Source organism: Lycium ferocissimum, chromosome 12 (assembly GCF_029784015.1).
Source record: "Lycium ferocissimum isolate CSIRO_LF1 chromosome 12, AGI_CSIRO_Lferr_CH_V1, whole genome shotgun sequence".
NCBI classification, from domain to species: Eukaryota; Viridiplantae; Streptophyta; class Magnoliopsida; order Solanales; family Solanaceae; genus Lycium; species Lycium ferocissimum.
In genome coordinates this window covers 16,664,636-16,680,426 of record NC_081353.1, presented here as the reverse complement: position 1 = coordinate 16,680,426, position 15,791 = coordinate 16,664,636, and the positions used below count along the sequence as shown (strand labels likewise).

General features: G+C 38.1%; 1 long non-coding RNA gene across 1 annotated transcript in view; it reads right to left on the bottom strand.

Moving 5' to 3' along the window:
- Nucleotides 1–7,021, bottom strand: part of LOC132039790 (uncharacterized) — a 27,738-nt gene extending 20,717 nt beyond the window's left edge. Inside the window, exon 1 of the long non-coding RNA XR_009410481.1 lies at nucleotides 3,949–7,021. This is a non-coding gene — a long non-coding RNA (uncharacterized LOC132039790). The remainder of the gene's footprint in view (nucleotides 1–3,948) is intronic.
- Between the last annotated feature and the right edge of the window lie 8,770 nt (nucleotides 7,022–15,791).

The following is a 15,791-nucleotide window of genomic DNA, read 5'->3' as shown; positions in this document are numbered from 1 at the left end:
ACGGCCCCGGGCGCGGTTTTGATCGCTTTTTGATCGGGGAGAATGAGGTCCGCCGTAGCGGTGGTATATTCTGCTACAGCGAGACTGCTGCAGCGAGACGTGTGATTGCTACAGCGGTTGACGGGAGATAGAAACCCACTTTTATATTGTTGACTTCGTGGCATTACCCACATAACTCCAAAAATTGTTCCCAAGAAAGTGAGAGAAAAATTTCCTAGAGTCTTGGTGGATTCTTCTTTGAGGGTAAGTCTTAACCTTTTCCTTTGTTTATTCCATTGACATCTTTAAGTTCATATACTAGTTAAGGGTTCTCTAATGGCGAATTAAAAGACTAGAACCCTAGAATTATTAAACCCTTGAGTAATTGGTGGGTTGTGGATTTTATTGTTGTTTAATCACCTAGGAGTGTAGATATCACTTTCTAGAAAGGGAATTTGATTACGTATGGTGAAAATTCTATATTGAGACTTAGGGTTCCATTAAAAATGGGAACTTGGGCCTAAAATCTATTTTGAAAGGGGTGGAAGTAATTGGGTCTTCTTCCCCAAATGTTGTTCTTGTTTGATTAGAAGGCCTATTTCTTACTTAGCGTTGTATTGCTAGGCTTTGAGCGTTCTGAAGCATTACGAAAGGGGAAAGCTCTTGCGAAGTAGTTTTCATTGTTCTAGTTCTGCATCTGAGGTAGGTTATGGTTTACTTGAGTTAGACTTTGATTAGTTGATTGTATGTGTAGTAGAATTGATGGGAGAAAACATGCAAAGGTCTTTAGACATGATGTCTGGTTGGACATTACTTTGGTTGGTATGATTCCTGATTATGTGGGCTTCTCGCCATTACTTTATATACCGAAACCTGAGGTGAAATTGTTGTGTTATGAGAAGGAATGAGTCAATATACACTCTTCTTGCTGATTGAGATGATTATATGTTTATGCTATGTTGAGTTGATTATCTGAGTTCTTTTATGACTTGTAGCATGGTGCTTGTATTTATTGACATTGAATTATTGACTGATCTTATTCCATATTGGCTGTTGGACTGGAATACGTTGAGATGCATACTGTGATGAGATACAGAAACATATATATATGAAGGCACATTTGACAGGGGCTGAGGATGTGGCCTAGTTATGGGCTCGTGATCTGAGGTTAGTTTCGGAGCGTGTGGTACATGGACACCGTGGGTCCCCTGCAGGCCATGACTAATGAGCAAAAATAGCCGTTGGCATGTGTGTACAATTGAGATATTATTATTAGTTACGTTGCATTACATGGGACTTATCTTAATCTTGTGATGCATTGTTAATTTACTGATGTTTGACTTTGATACCTGTTGTGATGTTGTGGTGTTGAGCCTATCTACGTATTTTGTTGATTTTATGAATGTATGCATGATACTAATCTTAGTCACCTATGATATCTACCGGTACATAGTGTTTGTACCTACTATCTTGTTTATTGCATCCTTTTAGTACAGCCGATGCGCGTAGACTTTTGAGGCATCTCACATCTAGCTTGGGGCTATAACTTGCCCAGTTCAGAGGGTGAGCTCCCATCTCTGCCATGATGCTTGAAGATCTTTCCTATCTTGATGTCTACTTCAGATCAGACATTTACTTCTTAGACAACTTTATGTTTTAGAGTCCTTGTATAATGACTTTCGGATTTTGAGGTTGTAAAAGTTAGAATTCCACATCCTTAATTTATTTATGGAATGACTAGATATTTTTATGATTTTATTCTTGTTATGGACTTATACTTGTATAACTGAATTGAATAATTGGTTAAGGGATGGTTTTCCCACTTGGGGGGGGGGGGGGGGGGGGGGAGGGGGGTTAGTGTGGGTACCATCACGACGGTTTGGGTCGTGACATACCCTTTTCCCTTTTCTAGATGTAACCTTTAGGCCTTTAGGACTTATCGTTGTCGCTTAACATAAAACATTTCAGAATCACACTCCTTTAATTCTAAAATTTCATCAAAGTGGTGAATATACCTTCAATCCTCAGTTGCTCTAGTCCGAAAATCCCAACGGATGCAGACCTTGCCATGACCCTACTCTAGAGCTTTGATTTGGTACAAATCATTCTAACATGGGCTGGGGAAATTCTTCTCCCTGTTGTCCCTCAATTGGCTATTCATCGCCACTCGGAACCTTTATAAACGTACCAACTATACTGACCCTTCTGGTCTTGCTACCATCTTCATTCGAACCTTATTTCCATAGATGACGTCAAGTCTCGATTAGTTAGGACCTCAGGCCGCAAACCCCTTGATCTCTCAGAAGGCCCTGCACCCTCCAATGCTCTATCATAGTACGAAACTTGGGGTTTAACTCCAGGCACTGGTCTCCTTCTTTCTTGCCTAGCTGAGACCAAAGGTGAAACTGGCGAGATCAGCGCTCTTCCTGGATCCTCTACACTCATCAAGGTAGACGATACTTATAGTGCTGACTCATCCCGAATCTCAGATGGGTCTGTTTCCATAGAAGATGTGATCTCAGATGGGCCCGTCTCAATGAAGGATATATTCTCTGTTGGACCCTCCTCTAGAGAGTAACTAACTCCCACCCCTGTAGTCACTTCAGTCCTCAGACCATCTGTAGTTCTTCCCGAAGAAATCATCTTCCAACTATAAGATAAGCAAAGGTTAGGGTTAAGAATTTCATATCCTATGACTCAACTCTATAGCACAATCTAGAATAAAGAAGAAAAGTAACCACCATATATGCCCTGCAGCCTCCTGTTTATAAGTGTGGCGTGCAACATACGCATAAACAAGACTCTAATAGACATGGCTCATAGACAACCCTAGGAAAGAACTACTCTGATACTACTTTTTTCATGACCCAAACTGGAAGGCCATGATGGGCAACATGCCTTACTTGTCGAATACCACTAGACATACATCCATAACGTAATTATAAGCATAGGTAGGCCATTAGGGCCGCCATGAGATAACCTGCTGACTCACAGAAATGATAGACTGAAATAAAACAAGTCTAATAGGACATAGCTACATAACAAGCTGGACATCTTTGGATGGGCCGACAGGGCCGTCATATATATCTATGCATTAGTACATAACCCGACAAGGCCATACAATATTTGATCGGACATAACTGTCTACAGGCCTCTACTAGAGTACATGACATAATGTAGTCGGGACAGGGCCCCGCCATACCCATACATGTGCATACATATAATCATACTGACTCACAAGGCAACTTCGGAGCAAGTGGAGTGCAACAACACTGTCTGCTGAGCTGGTATCCTACTGAGTGGTCCGTCAATCTGTATCTCAAGACCGGCGGGCATGAAACGCGGCGTGTCCCCATACAGAAAGGATGTCAGTATGAATAATGTACCGAGTACGTTAGGCATGAGGAACAACATAATAAAGACATGAAGGTAACATGAGATAAAAGAGAGTCAACCTGTACATCTGAATGCCTTTGAGGGCGTATGACATGCATGCTTTCTTTTAAAACATATACATACATATATATAAGCCACACCGTGGGGCTGTATCATCATTATTAAAGCCGCTCTTTGGGGCTATCATCATCATGCCATACCCCACTGTAACGGTGTGCACAATAGGTGCCATACCCAGGCGACTATAGCGTGGCTCGGTGTCATAATATATATATACATATACATATATGTATATATATATGTATATATACATGTATATGTATATGTATAATATATATCTAAATCTATCAGAGTGATGTAAGGTTGTTGCACCTCCGGTTATCATTATGGAACTAACATCAGCAGCATAACTTCTTTCAAGGATCAATGGATTATAAGATAACATAAGAAGCGTCATATGGAAAATAAAACATAATCTACTAGTACTTTATAAGAATAGAACCATTATGGATATTTTTCGTTACATTTGTTTCATTCTGATCATGCCAAGAGAAAGGAATAGCCTTAACATACCTTGTAATCTCCTCTTCAATCAACCACCACGCTTAACACAATTTTCTTGTGTGTAGAATAAGTAAAACGATACTGTCATCATTATAAATGTTGTAACCATCACGTTTTACTAACCACATATCCTATGATAAAATGGGCAACACCTCCCCAGTTTATACTACATCCCTTAGCACACTAAGGGTCATCAAACAGCCCAACAACACAATACAAATCAATATAAGCTTTCCGATTGCTTCAACAACCATATTGAGCGGCAAGCTTGATTTACGAATAATAAAACATAATCTGAATTCAATTCTTCTCTTATAAATATATCTGCACCACTTGTGACATTATACTTAGGCTTACCGTATCATTCAGAACTCAAAACATCCAAAAAACCAACATTCAAAGCACTCCACACGCCTACACTTCAACCTTCACTTTCAATTCATAGTTTTTACATGTTTTCTTCTTCAGTTCACTTAATTAATACATGAATGATTTTCACAGCAGAAGCCACAACATATTCATATTATATTCCATAATTTCTAGGCATCACATATCATATATATCACCTCAAAACAGCCCAACAAAACAGTAGCCATATCTTAGGCTATTTCAATGCTATCTTGTCGTATCTTGCTTCAAACAACCTCACCAACAAGGAATTAAGCTTAAGCACAACAAAATGGAGGTTATTAATAACTTACACAGTAGACAACCTGAAATCCAAACTTGATTCAGCTCACATCCACCTTGTTCACTTCACAACATCCTAGAGGCGGTGTTCTTTACTTTAGCTAGCTTTTGGTGTTGGATTTGGTTATGAACCCTTGGATTTCGCCTTGAAGTCTTTAGGAATCTGTTCAGAGGCATTAGGAGAGTATTTTGGTGAAGTTTGGTCAAAAAATGATGAAAGATAAGCCCCCAAACATTTTTAAAACAAGCCAAGGTCGGCCACAGCCTAAGTGGGTCCCAGCGAGGCTGACTGCATAGTCTCGCGAAAATGTGAATATCTCTGTATTTTGATGTTGTATGGATGAACGGTTTAATACTTTGGAAACTATCATCATAGAACTTCAATTTGATGGGTGGAACACCCCATAACTCTTAGTACTTTGGGAGAAAATTCAGTGACATTAGACCCAAATTTCAGCAAAATTTATGAACGTCACTTGCGATGCTTTTCCCCGACTTTTATTTTACAACTTGCTTGACTTTAAAGCTTAACATAAGAATATTATATGGTTCAATTACCTTAAAACAAAACCTCCTTAGCATATTAAGTACTCCTAGTTTAGCCTCGAAAGTGCGGGTTATAACATCTTTGATTCATTTAACCCCGAGACCTTATGGTAGATGCTTAGCATTTGTTGAAAGTCTTACTTAGCCTTATAGGAGTTCCGTGGCCTCCTGGTCTTACATTAGTTTGCTTACGATCCAAACGACGCAACAATTTTTCGAGGTGTAGCACAAAACTTTTCCTAAACCCTCCTTAGCCCTAGGTAAATCACTTCTTATGTTTCCAGAAATCAAGTGGCAACCATTTTGAACCCCTTTTTACTTACAAGATCAAGTACCATCTCTTTCCTAACCTAAATGAGCTTACTGGTCAAATTTACCCTCCTGAGCTTATGTTAGTTTACTTACGACCCAAACGACGCAATAATTTTATGAGGTGTAGCATAAAGCCATTCCTAAACCCTCCTTAGCCCTAGGTAAATCACTTCTTATGTTACCAGAAATCAAGTGACAACTATTTTGAAGCCCTTTTTACTTACAAGATCAAGTACCATCTCTTTCCTTACCTAAATGAGCTTACTGGTCAAATTTACTCTAAAGTGAGAAAACTGATCATTCCTGAAAAACCTTTGTTGTTTTTCAACCAGTTGTTTGTTAGCCTTACTTCTTCAACCATCATATCATGAACAAATACATAGTTAGCATATCCTTCTAGCCCCCCTAAAAAAAAGAAAAGACAAATTCTTCATGCATAATCCTACGCTATAACTCTTTCAGATGTTTTGTTTTAAAACAGGTGAGTACTTAAGCTAGGTGATTTTGCCTTAATAATAGTTGCAACATGAAAATGAAGGACAAGTTAGATATGGTTCCCCTATAATGAACTAGCAAAGGTTTAGGTGTCATTTTCAGTTCCTCAACCAGTAACTACTAACTTAGACCATGATACAAACATTCCATTTCAAAACAACCAAAATTTAGAGAACCGTCCCAGTAGAGGATCCTACAGGGGAAATAGGGCAACAAACAATCTTACCAAAAAGAAAGGCAAGATGAATAAGGGCAGGGAAAAGGCAACAACAGACATGTAGACTAGCTATTTGGTCAAAACAATCAGCAAAGGATCTCAAACAAGCATACGTGCTTATTCAGACACATATACTATCGTTGACAATCCATACATATACTCAAATATAGAACACAAGAGATGCTAAAAGGCTACATTGATTATCACATGACTGAGTACAGAGTTTAAGAAAGCATCAAAGACTATGTTGAAATTATATCAGGCTGGAATCATCTAAAAACAAACACTGGATACGCATGACTGATCTAGGCAGACTTACAGCATCAAAACACATAGCCAATTTTTTTTTTTTTAGTTCAAGTTAAGCCTTTATTAATTCCAACTCCACTAATGAACACGTGCTATTTATAAAATAAGTTAAACAGACTCATTTCATGTGTCTACATGTATAAACATAGACATAACCAGCTATAGTAGCCCTTAATCCTATTAATGAACCAATAGGTGCACAACAATACAAGATTCAGATCTTATTCAGACCAATCAAGATTTATAAGCATGGATAAATATTAAATAACATGTGTTCTATAAATACTTAACTAACTTAAGGCCACACCGTACATATAGCAGGTTAATGAATAGATTAACGTAGGATTCCTAAGTTATCTACATGATTACATGACTGATTGATACTATACTAGATTAACTAAGATAAACTAAACTAAGCTAAAACTACGCTAACGAAAATTATCAAATATATTAGTTAACATATAAACATAAATTAAACTAAATAAAAAATACTAAAATAAATGAAAGGAAAAAATTTACCTCTTCTTTGTGCAGCATTTTGATCGAGAATGGACTTGGAAAACCTTCATTCCTTCACTCCAATGCTCAGCCGCAAACAAGAAAGAAAATTTAGACTAAAATGACTTGATTAGGTAAAGGTTTCAGCAAATTAATGCTAAATCCCTAAGAAATCAAGTCTTTGTGCTGTAAACAAGACTTGTGTGTGAATAAAACCCTAATTTTCAATGTGGGATTATGAATTTTTTTGGGGGGGAGGGGGGATTTCACGACCCAAACTGATGGGCCATGACTAGTGCCCGATTCGGACACTCGTATACAAACCTGTTAGATATAGTCAGACTGATACTAAGGACAATGTGAAAACAGCAAAAAGCATGTCAGATTCATAATACCATATATCAGAATGAACCTGTCTCCTGAGAAGTCACAGTTAACCGTACATAACAAAATATGCAAGTCGACAAGACTACCACTGTACGTGGGAATATCGAAAACGATCTACATCTGTATAGCTGACCAAACCATATACACAACTCACATATATCTACAGACCTCTAAGAGTATAACAACGTCTATGTCAAAAGGATCTGTACCAAAATGACTCACACTCCGGAACAATGGAGCTATCCAAGCAGCTGAGTAGCGGTCCTAAGCTGGAGGATCACCAAATTGGTATTTGTACCTGCGGGCATGAAACGCAGTCCCCGAAGAAAGGGGGTCAGCACGAAAAATGTACTGAGTATGTAAAGCATGAAGTACAATAAAGAAGATCATGACTGAGTAAAAAGATGACCGGAGACGAGTATGATAATCCAAGATACCAATGCATCTGTGCCTTATGAGATGAGAGTCATGCATATATATAATATACCGTAACCGACCCATTATGGGACTCTGTGAATGAAGTCATATACATATATACCGTACCCGGCCCATTATAGGACTCGGTGAAATATATACCGTACCCGGCCCATTATAGGACTCGGTGAAATATATAGCGTACCCGGCCCATTATGGGACACGATAAAATATATAGCGTACCCGGCCCATTGTGGGACTCGATAAAATATATAACGTACCCGGCCCATTATGGGACTCGGTAAAATATATAATATACATACCCGACCCTCTAGTGAGAGACTCGGTGAACAATGCAATGAAACTGTGCACGAATACGTACTCGGCCCTCTAGTGAGGGACTCGGTGAAGTGATACATTAACAATAGGCACAAATACGTACCGGGCCCTCTAGTGAGGGATTCGGTGAAGTGATACATTAACAATATGCACAAATACGTACCCGACCCTCTCGTGAGGGACTCGGTGAAGTGATACATTAACAATATGCACGAATACGTACTCGGCCCTCTAGTGAGGGACTCGGTGAAGTGATATATTAACAATATGCATGAATACGTACCCAGCCCTCTAGTGAGGGGCTCGGTGAAGTGAGGCCATAACAATGTTCACGAATAGAATATTAGAAGCAGTCATGTACAAACTGGATCATCATTTGAGACTCGATAGAATAATTAGAATGAACCAACACTTGATAATCAAGACAACTGTCATGTCAAGTACCACTGAGAACTAGAATTCATTGGAGTCATGTATGTTCATCGTTCGTTCGTTTTATGTAACTCATGCCAAAAAGAAAGAAGGGATAGCTTTACATACACTTTGGTGCCTTTATAAGTAGAGTCATCATCAATGAATAAAATTGAGAAAAGCTAGAAGTAGCTCCACATTTTCATATTCGCTTTGAAATCATAAACTTGAGTTCTTAAAACACAAAATCATCATTATCGTTGTCACCATCATAAAATCATTCTTATCCTCGACATCATGAGAAGCTTTAAGAACCATGGACTTTTAGCTTTTGAAAACAAGAAGGTTACGGAAACATTTATGAAATCATACCATAGGCATCATGCCTTTGAAAGAAAGGGACGAGCCTTAACATACCTGATTGATCTCCTACGAATTAACGCTTATTCTCCCGAACTTGCAAATCTACTTTTAAGAGAAATTATACTACTGTTAGACTTATCGTCATATGCCTATCTCAAGTCCTTAAACCAAACTCCTTTAGAATCTGCCAAAATTCGGGCAGCATCTCCCCTGTTTATATGCCTAGCCCGAAATCACAATCTAGTAACCAACAACAACAACAACAATACCAACATCAACAACAATATTATCAATATCAATATATTCCATAAAACATCCCACACGATATTTTTTTTTCAACATACAACAACAATATACACTTCCTTTCTTCCCAATCAAGGAGCATAATCCTATCTACACACCAACAACATTAGATACCATCTCTATACATATAAATCAGCCCAGCCACACGGCCACAACATACTCAAAACAGTCCATAAACACAACAACTATAACACGACACTTTATGACCTTTCCTCCATAAATATTTTCACTTTTAAGACTTGCTAAACCTTAAAATCAACTCAACATAAGAGATAGAATGAAGAAAATACCTTATACTTGAATAAATTCAGCCACACCAACTTTCTTCAAGACCAAACTTACCACAACATCAAGTAGAAGCAAGAACAACCACCTTTCATGGACTAGTTTGGTGTAATCTTGTTAAATTCTTCATTTAATGGGCTATAAATGTTTGGGGGTTGTGTTGAGAAGTTTCTAGGACTTTTGAGAATGTAAAATACTGAAAAAATGGAGTTAATGGGCGTATTGATACCCCTTCTAAGTCTGTTCCACCGACCTTCTCAAGTGGGACCCGCGGAAGCCATTTGGCAGCTTGGAGTCTTTATCTTAAAATAGCCATAACTCTTGATCCCGATATCGTATGAGGGCCCACGACCTATGGTTGGAAAGCTCTTTCAATTATCTACAATTTCATTTTTGGTGTGTTTCCAAATTCCAAACTTGTAATAGCGTTTTGGCCCCTCCAAGTCAGATCATCCGAAAACATATCCTTAACTCATCCTTTTGGAGGGCTTATGCACATATTTGGCTTAAGGGTCCTTCTTAAGACTTTCTCAACTTCTACTCATCTCATTTTTCATATGTCCTTTATAAAACCCGACATGTGGGCCCCACCTTAACTTACAGTTACGAGGGCTATTCATCAAGTAACGTGTTAACTAATTTACTCCATATGGTCTCCAATGTCATAAATGTATTCTTACACTCAGATAATATAATCTTCATCCCTAATTCTTGTATAACTTTACTCTCTCTTGAGCTCATACTAAGCCGCCTACAGTCTTGGTAATGCAAAATTTCCCAAGGCGTAACATCCTTCCCCCCTTAAAAACATTCGTCCTCGAATGTTGTAGTTTACAACCCGTAGCATCTCCGTTGGTTCGTTGCCTTCCTCTTAGAATCCGATCGCCGTATCTTTATACTATACATTGGTCAGTTTCTTCCCGCGCTCTTAACTCTTTCATTGGACTCATCAATGCACTCTAGCTCCTCTTTGTCCTTATGTACATAATCAGATATTAACTCGTAGCCCTCGTTCGTTCTGTTTTCTTTATCATAGTCTTGATTTGTCATGCCATAATCGCTCGTCGTCTTGCTAGTACTCTTTTTTTTTCACTCCTTGTCTCCCTACTAATGGGTAGCTCCCGGCTGCGGCGCCCTTTGTGTTCGTCACCCTTTCCATCATTCTCTTTGAAATTATTTTGAAGACCTTTCTTTCTCTCTCTTTATTACTCTTTAGAATATGCCGGGCCTGGAAATCATATCTCACGTCCACATGAAGTATTTCTTGATCCATCGTAATTCCTTTTTCATACCTGCTTGTGGTTTGCTTATCTTTAATTCATTTCTGCTCCCTCCTAATACATTTTTGATATGCCATTACGTCCCGAGTCTTGGCCTCTTTAAGCTAACATCTTTCTTTCTTTGGACTTTTGACAATGCTACACCGCCTTTCAGAATTAGATCTGCTCTTCCCCCTTTTTAAGGGTGTTCTCACACACTAATAACTCCCGAGTACCGCTAGTCATTGGCCAACCCTAATGATCTTCCAACTCATTTGGTCTCTCATAATACCGGAGTTCTCTCATCGTATAGCTTGACCCATTTTTTTCTTTCTGCTAGTCGAGGGTTTTGCATTTAGACGAAGCGCTTATGCATTACAGATCCACTCTTGCTGCCTTCTTTAAGGCCTTTCTACTTCCACCTTTTATGACTGAACATTTCCCGAATCAATGGGTTAATGGGAACATTGGAATCCATCAAAGCATTTTACGGAGCGTTTGGTCACAGTTTGCTCTTTTTATCCCTCATCTTTCTCCATAACTATTATCACTGAAATTCTTCTTACTCCGAGTTTCCGGTTTCACTTTGCATCTACAATATCTCATTGAGAGTTAATACGCTACACTCTTCCACCTCCACCATCAATCCTTTTATTCACTTAGCTCAATTATCCGAAATTTTCCTTGACTACTTATTTGCGTCCCACTTATGCGTTGTAGTTCTTCCAGTGTTCTGCCACTTCTTGTTCATATCGTGAAATCCCTGCATTATACTCTCTTCTTTACACCCTGAAGTCCATGAAATATTCCTTTAAATGTGCAAATCCGTTCTATTCTTAAACCATATTTTAGGAAAGCTCCTCTGTGTCCGAGGCAACCGTGTCAATATGACTACACATTTATCCCTTTATATACCTCTCGAGAGCTAGAAATCTCTTAGCACCGTTGTAAGGCCTGATCACTCTTTCTCTTACTTTCCATCCCTATTGGTGATTACTATCCTTTAGTCCCACTTATCAAAGCCTGTTCTCTAGCCCTACGCATTCATCTTTTGTTTCCATACTACCACACTTTATCCCTTTCGCATGCCTACCTTCGAATCTCATTCAAATAGTCCCTTGCCTTGCCCATCGTCCCTCTTGGAAACTTCACTCTCCCTCGTTCCTTACACTTAAGACATTCTAATCCTTTTACTTTCTATATACTCACTTTCTTCCTTTTCCTGGCGTTATGGCACTAGGACTTTCCAATTCTAACCTGTAGTGAAAATAGCATCAACTTACCTTATAGCATTTGCTACTTGAACTCCTCTACCCTGTTCGATTAATGCCTTTCGATATATAGCAAACGGGACACATATACCAATTTGGCGCGGTCACATATGGGATATCGTATCTATACATATATATGGTTACTAACCCCCACTTACAAAGGGACGAACTCATCCTAATACTTCTTTCTCGCCACCGATCTAGTTCGCCTTGTCCTTCGCGACCTCTTGGTTTCCAACAATTTCCCAGGCTTAAACGCAACGTAGCTTCTCATCCGTCCCTTATCTCCGAATTTGGGATCACCCATCATATATACATATAGAAATAACAATGTCGTCGTGGAAAGTTAAGGCGAGACCATCTTCAAAATTATTTTAATGTACGAGTTGTCGTGAATATTATTTATGACTATTATTAGTATGGAAATATTGTGAGAGGCTAACAAAAAGAGAAATTCGCAAATGGGCCGTGGAAATATAAGGTTAGGGACAAAATGGTAATATTGAGAAAAGTCGAAAAACGGGAATTTCACATGATTCATGAAAGCCCCAAGAAAGGCATATGGATGTGACAAAAAAAAGAATAGAAAAGATGACATATAAGTCATCTTTTAGTTTGGAAAAAAATTCAAGAAAAAGAGAGAATAATCTAGAGAAATTGAGAGAGGGCATGTGCCCTCACATGCTTGAGGATATATATATATATATGTAAGTTCATTCAAGAGAAAAGCAAAAAAAAAGATGAAGAACAAGTGCCAGGCCATTCGGCCAAGATCTGAAAAAGAAAAGAAAAGAAAAAAAAAATTCAAGCCTTCAATCCTTTGGTTCCTTCAAGTATTTCTACCAAGTCAAGGATGCTCTTTAATGTGGTGCAATTGTTGGAGCAAGAAAACCATCCCTTATGGCAAGTTCAAGGTTCTAGCCAAGTGAAGAAATTGAAAAAAAAAGGTGAGAATTTTTTCTTCTATGTATTATGGAAGGTTTACGTGTGTTGGAGCAAGTTGAGTTGAATGAAAATTATAGAAATAGTAGGTGTGGTGTGTAGCAAGGTTAATTAATTCTTATGTAGAGTTCTTGTTGTTGTTGTTATGGAATTTATATTGGAAACGGAAGTTTGATGATTGTAGAATTATATGAAATTCATGAAATATTATGTATGGTGTGTGGCACTGAGTGGGCTGCCATGGTGTAGAAAAATGAAGTAATGATAGTTAGTATTTTAGTTGTTGTTGTGATGGATTCTATGTAGTGAAAATGAAAGTTTGATGATTCCTGATTTGGAACGTAATATGATTTGAATATGTTTTCTTGAATTTATGGAAACAATGTTGTTAAGGAGTGGATTATTAGTATCGTCTGTATTATTGTTGTCTCTATGGAAATTGATGGTTTCGGGTTCCATGGGGTAATGGATGGGTTACTTTGAATGATGTATGGATTGCTTGGAATGCTTCTAAATCGTATTTGAATGGCTTGATAATATTTGAACGAACGATCAATAATGTGAGATTGGATCATTTGAAGGCGAATGAAATGTTATTGAATTAAATTGAATATGTTTGGAGATGCTATTGTAGTTTTATTGTTGATATTGTCGAGTTCCATTCTCGGGTTGTTGTTGTTGAATTGGGCCGAGCCATATTCTCGGGACTTGATCGGCAGACAAAGTGTTGCTTTAAAGAATCAACTTATAAATGCCCCTAACTAAGGTTTGGTAAATGCGACCATTTGTAGATTTTTGGCGGATTTGGAGCTTGAATTTGGAGGAGCGTAAGAAGCGGAAAAAGGTATGTAAGGCCTCACTTTCTTTCTTTGGCATGTCTTAGATGTTATAGGCTTGAATACGTGTCTCATCTTCCCTCTAGAAATCCGAGATTGAAAAATAGTTACTAAAGGCATTGAACCAAAAGTGCTTGAATAGTGAAAAGAAAGATCGAAACACCCTAGAACTTGCTTAAGACCCGATCACCCTAAGACTTCCATAAGCAACATTTATAAGTACGTAAATTGTTGGTTACCGGTCCCTCCTATTAGCTCAAAACATCTATAGCTAATAAAAGTTTTTGTCAACTATCAATTAAAAGTTGTTTTTTAACTAAACCCTCGACCCCAAGGTATGATTTTCTTTACTAAAAGTTTACAAGTGTTTTCCAAAATATACATTTCTCTTTAAAAACTAAGTTTTACAATATTGCCAGTTTTTATGACTTAAACAACGACTATAATTCTATGATGTCTATGATCCTATGATGTCTATGATTCTATGGGGACTATGATCCTATGGGGACTATGATCCTATGGGGACTATGATTCTATGATGGCTATGGTTCTATGATGACTATGATATGATGACAATGATTCTATGATGCCTATGATTCTACGATGACTATGATCCTATGATCACGATTGATGATTTGACAACTTGATTCTCGATGACAATGAGCCATCTCATCATGGACGATGTTGATAGTCTGTATGGTTCTATGTCGACCATGATTATTCCATAATGCATCGGATTGATATAACATGAGCGGCTTGAAATTTCACGAAGGGTTCATTGTCCCGGACGCGGGATGTTTCGACCAATGCAATATCCTTGAATCCTTTTCTTGCGATCCTATCTCCATCTACTTTCATGATATGCTTCTATGTTCCTTGCATTTCCTTGACATGACTCTATGTTTCTTGCTGTCATGTAACTCCTATGTTATTATTACTTTTCGATTGCCCCATTGTCCGGTGTCATAATTCCTTCAATACCTTAGTCATACATGTGCTATGGTCTATGATTGTAGAGCTCGTGGGTCTAGAGTGTCAAAGAGTTACCGGTTGATGTGTTTTTATTTTACGGAGCCCTCTTATTTACAAACTGCGTCTATTCCCCCCTTAAAGGTTTTACCTTATTTACTTTACTTTGTGTTGAATACGTGTGTGTTGCCATTCTCGAATCAGTCGGGGTGTGACAATTTATGGGGATACACGAAATGGGATCCGGTGCGTTGCTGAGGTGCCCAACTATCTATCTAGATGGAATAGTACTTTTGATTCCAATAATTGATACCTTGATGTCGACTTGTTATCTATAAGTACTTTGGTTATCGGTCCCTTTATTTTTTTATCATCCCATATCAACGTGTCCTATACTTTCCCTTTAATTATCGTGCTTGCTTTATTCTGTTAGTAGCAATGGTTCTATATACTCGCAATAATCTTTGTTATCTCTTAAATGTTTGGTCCTCGTCCCTAAATTTTTAGGAAAATTTTCATGGCTTCTCCTTGCATTTCCTTAGTTTCCTATACTTTTCTTACTATCCAAATTCCGCACGTGCTCGTACTCAAGCTTGCCTGTTTCCCCTTTAAAGGTTTTACCTTATAGTGTTGTAATACATTCTCGAATCAATGCCCAACTATCTATCTAGGAATAGTACTTTTGATTCCAATAATTGATACCCGATGTCGACTTGTAGCGTCGTCTTTATTTTATCATATATCAACGTGTCCTATACTTTCCCTTTAATTAATCTGTAGTAATCATAGACGTATAATCTTTGTTATCTCACCTTAGTTTCCCCTATACTTCTTACTATCCAAAACGCACGCAGCCGTAAAATACATGCAATGCTCTCAAATATATCGAACATAAATGCAAAGATGACGAAACTTACTCATGCGTCACAACTCGGAATATACTTGAACTTTTATCAATCGTCCTTGTATATTTCCCTGGTCACTTTCTCTTCCATTCATTGGCTAT